This window comes from Equus quagga, chromosome 2 (assembly GCF_021613505.1).
Source record: "Equus quagga isolate Etosha38 chromosome 2, UCLA_HA_Equagga_1.0, whole genome shotgun sequence".
In the NCBI taxonomy this organism is placed as follows: Eukaryota; Metazoa; Chordata; class Mammalia; order Perissodactyla; family Equidae; genus Equus; species Equus quagga.
In genome coordinates this window covers 38,483,902-38,490,631 of record NC_060268.1, presented here as the reverse complement: position 1 = coordinate 38,490,631, position 6,730 = coordinate 38,483,902, and positions in this window count along the sequence as shown.

Genomic DNA, 6,730 nt, shown 5'->3' with positions numbered 1-6,730 from the left:
GGAGAGGTAGTAATCCATAGGATCTCTTTTTTATTGCTGGTGAGAGTGTAAATTTGTACAACCACTTTGGAATATAATTTCCAAATCGTTTTAAATATTTTCTATATGTGACCACTTGCATATCCATGATCCTATAAGTCTACTATTATGTATATACCTAAGAAAACCTCTTGGACGTGCACAAGAGAAGACAGATACAAGACTGTTCAAACCAACGCTAGTCATAACAGCAAAAACCTGGACAACAAATCAAATGCCCAACAGTGGGAGAGCAGAGAAATAAACTGTGGTATAAACAAGGTAATATTATACAACATTAAAAATGAAAGAAATAATCTACAGAGACAGAAAGATTACTGTTTCCATTGGGTAGGAGTGGAGGCTGAGAATGGGGAGTGAAGCTAAAGGGTATAGGTATTCTTTGGGGGGGGGGGGTGAGGAAAGTGTTCTAAAATTAGATATGGTAATGGTTGCGTAACTCTGTGAAGAAACTCAAAAACCACTGAAGTACGCACTTTTAAATGGGTGGACTTTTTGATATGTGAATTATATCCCAATAAAGCTGTTTTAAAAAGTACAATCTCCAATGATCCCTAACAGCTGTGATGAATTTTATCAATATTAAGTGGAAAAGGTAAGTCCCAAAAGATTACATATAACAGATACCTTTACTTTTATTTTGACATAATTTCAGACGTAGAGAAAAATTGCAAGAATAGCACAAAGAGTTGTCATATATCTTTCACCTGGATTTCCCAAATGGTAACTTTTTACCACATTTGCTTTATTATTTCTCTCTTTCATATATAACTTTTTTGTATATATATATATATATATATATACACATATATACTTTTTGTATATGTATATATACATATCTATGTGTATATATACACACACATGTATATATATATATACTTTTTCCCCTAAATTGGTTAAGTTTTAGTGGTGAACACACTGGCCCTTTACCCCTAAATACATTGGTGTATATATAAAACAAAGAATTATTTTATATAACACAACTATCAAAATCAGGAAATTAACATTGATCGGCTACTATTATCTAATCTACAGATCTTACTCAAATTTTGCCAATTGTCCCAATAATATTCTTTTTTTAAAAAATATTTTTATTTATTTATTTTTTGAGGAAGATTAGCCCTGAGCTAACATCTGCTGCCAATCCTCCTCTTTTTGCAGAGGAAGACTGGCCCTGAGCTATTGCCCATGCCCATCTTCCTCTACTTTATATGTGGGACTCCTACCACAGCATGGTGTGCCAAGCGGTGCCATGTCCGCACCTGGGATCTGAACCAGTGAATCCCGGGCCGCCGAAGCAGAAGTTTCAAACTTAACCGCTGTGCCACCGGGCCAGCCCCTCAATAATATTCTTTATAACGCCCCAGGCCACCAAGAAAATCTTGGCTCACGCACTGCATTCAGTTGCCGTATCTCTTTAGTCTGGAACAGTTCCTGAATCTTACTGGAGATATTAGCTTTGATCATTTGGTTAAGATGGTGTATACTAGGTTTCTCCACTATAAAGTTACTATTTTAGCTCTTGTAATTAATATATATCTTTGTGGAGATATTTTGTGACTATGATGCTACAATTTTTATATATAAGTTAAAAACATTTACAATAGAAAATATATACTTTTCATAAATGTACAATGATCCAATAGAAAGTGAGAGAATAAGGAAGACAGAATTCAGGATGATGGTTACGTCAGGAGGCAGAAGGTAGACTTGGAGGATGTGATATGGTTAGACACAACTTACTGTCAAGGAACTAGGTTTTGTTTTTCTCAGTGAGTTTGCAAATTGCTTATTACGATATTAAAAGTAAACGAAACAAAAAGGAGCCATTGAAACACCTCTGATGTGTCATGAACCAAAGATTACGATCAATCTGATTTTGTGAACCCGAAGACCCCCAATTTCAAAATAATAAAAATATAAAATAAATTAAAGCTATACATATTAACATGGATAAACCTCAAAAACATAATATCAACTGAAAAGAGCAAGTGAAGATGGATATCTGTAGCATAATTTTTATTGAGATATAGATAAAACATGGATGAATATTGTTAACAAATTCAGGATAGTGGTCACCTGTGGGAGTGGAGAGAGAGGGGAAATGGGATCAAAAAGGGTTACGTGTATGGTGCCAACTGTATTCTTAATGTTTTGTTAATAAAAACAAATATGACAAAATACTATGGTTTGACAGATCTGGTGGTGGGTACACAATGTTCATTATATTTTTCTCTATATTTTTCTTTGTACTGGTATATATTTCATAATTTGACAATGAAGTAAAAGAGTGATAGCATCAAAGATTACAGATGGGCAACCAAATAAATGAAGCAAACGAACATGGTAAGAGGAAACATTTAGTACAGTGTAGGAACACAGAACTTCGCCCCTGAAGACCTGGGTTTGAGTCCCTGCTCTATCTCTTACTGTATGTGTGAGCTCGGGCAGGTTACTTATTACTTAGTCACCTTAAGCCTCAGTTTCCTCTTCATAAAATAGAAATAAAGGGCTTTTCTTTTCTTTCTTTTTTTTTTTTTGAGGAAGATTAGCCCTGAGCTAACTACTGCCGATCCTGTTTTTGCCGAGGAAGACTGGGCCTGAGCTAACACTCGTGCCCATCTTCCTCCACTTTATATGTGGGACGCCTACTACAGCATGGCGTGCCAAGCGATGCCATGTCCGCACCTGGGATCTGAACCGGCGAACCCCGGGCCACTGAAGCAGAACATGTGAACTTAACTGCTGCGCCACTGGGCCCGGCTTTTCTCAAGGTTAAACGTGTACTGCTCCTAGAGCACTGCACAGCTCATTATGCGTGCTCACAAAATGTTAGCTGTTATGTTTACGTGTTTTCAGAACAGCACTTACTAACCCATACTAATTAGAACAAAAAATATCTCAATGAGAGTGACGAATTCAAATAAATAAAAATCTTTTATTGTAGGAAGTGCAAACAGAAATTGGACAGTTATGGAAAGAGTGTCAGTGGACTGGGTTCAAGCAGAATTAATAGTAGTTAGAGGGATTCAGGTGAACACAAGAACACTGTGCTAGAGGGAGAAGCTACAGTTCATTTCCATGCAGTTGCTAGACTGGTGTTGCTAGATCTAGTTTTTAACTGGAACAAAACAAATACACACACCTGGAGGCCAGTTATGGCCAAAGACCACCAGTTTCTGGCCCTTGCTTTAATGCTTAAAACATGGATGCTGCAGATCCTAGGCAGAATGCACTTGCTCTTCTCCTTCCTGTTTTCCCTAGAATCCCAGATAGCAGTCAGGATGGTGGAAACTATCCGCTTTCCGGATAGAGTTGGTGGTTGGTGGGTGCAGCTTCATGGTTATTATTACTCAGATTCTTGCCAACTCTGCTACATCTGAGAAAAGCTTGAATTTATACTTCCAACTCCTCATAAGTGAAGTCTCCCTATGTCTCCTGTGATTTCAAGTTAGGTAAGGACTTTGAGGAGAGCGTGTCTTAAAATATTTTTCTACTCCCACGTAAGTTTCTGCATATCCCTAATTTTGTCAAGACCAGAACCTGTGAACCAGTGGACTAATTGTGGTTATGAAAAATAGTGTCCAGGAGAAGAAGAAAACTAGGAGAATATCATGATTCCAAAGTCAAGGGAAGACAGTGTTTCAGGAATGGAGATGAATACAGTTGAAAAGTCAAATGGAATGAAAAAGTTCTTAACTTTTTATTTTGAACTAATTTTAGACTTACAGAAAAGGTGCAAAAAGATCTTCTGTATATTCTTCACCCAGCTTCCCCAATGTTAACATCTTACATAACCTCAGTACAATTCTCAAAACAAGGAAATTAACTTGGTACAACATTATGAACTAAATTAAAGACCTTATACAAACGTCACCAGTTTTTTCCACCATGGTCTCTTTTGTTTCAGGACCCTTTCCAGGACTCCACAGTGCATTTACTTATTATTTCTCCTTAGGCTTTAGCATTCTATAAGAGTTCCCAGGTATTTCCTTGTCTTTCATGACCTTGACAGTTTTGAAGAGTATTGATCAATGACTTTTTGGAAAGTCCTTCAATTTCAGGTCATCTAATGTTTTTTTCAGGATTGGAATGAGGTTATGCATTTTCGGCAAGAATATCACAGAAATGATGTTGTGTACTTCTCAAGGCAAAATATCAAGAGGCTCATGACATAAATATGTCTTGTTACTGATGATGTTTAGCTTGATCACTTGGAAGGTGGTTTCTGCTGAGTTTCTCCATTATAAAGTTACTATCTTTCCCTTTCTGCTAAAATGTATCTTGGGTGAAACACGCTGAATCTATACAAATCCTCTTGCTCCTCAATTTTTTACCCATTAATTTAGCATCCATCGGTGGATCTTGTCTGTAACAGTTATTACCACAGTGTTTGCTTAATGGTGATTTTGTCATCCTTCTTTCCTGCAACATTTATTAATAGGAATTCTACTTTAAGAAAGAGCCATCTCTTCTCCCCTATTCATTTAAATAACCATTTATCTATATAAGTATAAATAAGTATCTTATTTATATAAGATACTTAAAAATAAATATCTTTGGGTCTATGGCTGATAATGTAATACTATGATTATTTTGTTGCTTTGGCCATTAGGAGCTCTTTCAGGTTGGCTCCTGTGTTCTTGTGACATCCTTTTTGGAGCACTGTTGTCCAAAACCACAAGATATTCCAGGCTCATCTTGTATGTTCCTTGTCTCAGTCCGGGAATCAATTATTTCTCCAAGGTTCTCCTTATTCTTTCCATTGGAGAATGGTGTTTAGAAATCAAGATCTGGGTAGTAGGTATCCTCACTGCTTCCAGATGCTCTCAGCAGAGAACTAGGGAATATATGTATTTAAGCCACACGTACACCAATCTATATTTCTGTAGCTATCGTACATATATTAAAAACCATCAATTGGGGATGGCATGGTGGTGTAGTGGTTAAGTTCATGTGCTCCAGTTCGGTGGCCCGGGGTTCACAGGTTCGGATCCCGATCCCGGGTGTGGACCTAGCAGCGATTGTCAAGCCACAGTGTGGCAGCATCCCACATAAAATAGAGGAAGATTGGCACAGATGTTACCTCAGCGACAATCTTCCTTGAACAAAAAGAGGAAGATTGGCAACAGATGTTACCTCAGGGCCAATCTTCCTCACAAAAAAAACAAAGCAAAACAAACAGAAAAAACCATGAATTTATACTGCCACCTCAGATTCCAATCCAACACCATAGGCTTCATTTAGCTTTTCCCTTTTCCTTATTGAATAACTTTTTTCTCCAACAATGAGAAACTCAGCTCATGATCTACAATACATTTATTTATTGAATTCTAGCATACACATTAAGTAGTTTCAAATTGCTAACGTACACTCCCTGCTCTGAGAAACACTTCGTATGTGGAGCACAGCAGTTACGTACAGTTCAGTTGGTCTCATTCGTAGGTATCCAGTCAGGATACTGTTTCCCTCAGTTACTTTGGTGAGTTCTTTTCTTCCCCACTCACTGCAGAGTGGCTGTTACTCATTTGTTGTACATGATTAAGTTCATTCCTTAGTGTTCAGTTTTGGGTCCCCCACCCCCACATCTTTGTTTATTGCTTTATTATTGGCAATAAAATACATATCCTAAATTGACTGCACAAAGTTTCCTCAAAATGATCATTAAAGAATAATCTGTATGTTTTATTTTCTAATGTATTTTAAACATTACCCTAATAAAATTAAATATTGCATGTTGAATGATTGTGAACAATATTTACAGAAGGCCAAAGAGACTCCTCCATTTAGATAGAAAACAGAAAATGTTACAGTGAACTGTAAAATAAAATCAAGACGTTTCTAGAAAAGATTAAATCTCTGAGGCGAAGAATGTACAAAGACTTTTAATTAAGAATATAGGGCTATTTTAGAGATTGGAAACAACTGGACTTCAGTGTGAAAGTCACAGATGAAGGATGTAGAGAGTTGTACATGAGAAGTTCTAGGAGAGATGCAGGGAGCAGAATAACGCCCTCCCCCAGGAATGTCCCCAGAACCTGTAAACACGTTAGGTTATGTTGCAAAGAGGACTTAAAAGTTGCAGATGGATTTAAAGTTGCTAATCAGTTGATTTTAAAATAGGGAGATTATCCTGGATTATCTGGATGGGCCTGATGTAATGACAAAGATCCTTAAAAGGATGGATTGGGTCGGATGTGACCTGAGAAGGTCCCCACCTGCCACTGCTGGCTTTGAAGATGCAGGAAGGGAGACAATAACCAAGGAATGCAAGCAGGAAAAGGAAACAAATTCTTCCCCGGAGGCTTCAGAAAGTAAGGCAGCACTGCCAACACCTTGGTTTTAGCCCAGTTTGAGACGGGTGTCAGACTTCTGACCTACAGAATTGTAAGACAATAAATTTGTACTGTTTAAGCCACTACATTTGTGGTAATTTGTTAGCACAGCAACAGAAAATGAATACAAGAGGCAACCTACATTTGAACATAAAGGACTCTACAACTTGGTCCCTACTTAGCTTACTGACTTTTCTCCCTTTATTCTTTTCCTTTTGGTCTATGCTCCAGTCAGCTCATTGTCACTCAAATATCACCTTAGTTGGTTTTACATGCTTATTTTTGGGGGGTATGTGAAACATTATTATGTCAGTCCTGTACAAAAATATTTGCCACTCTCCGGTCAATCTTGCTAC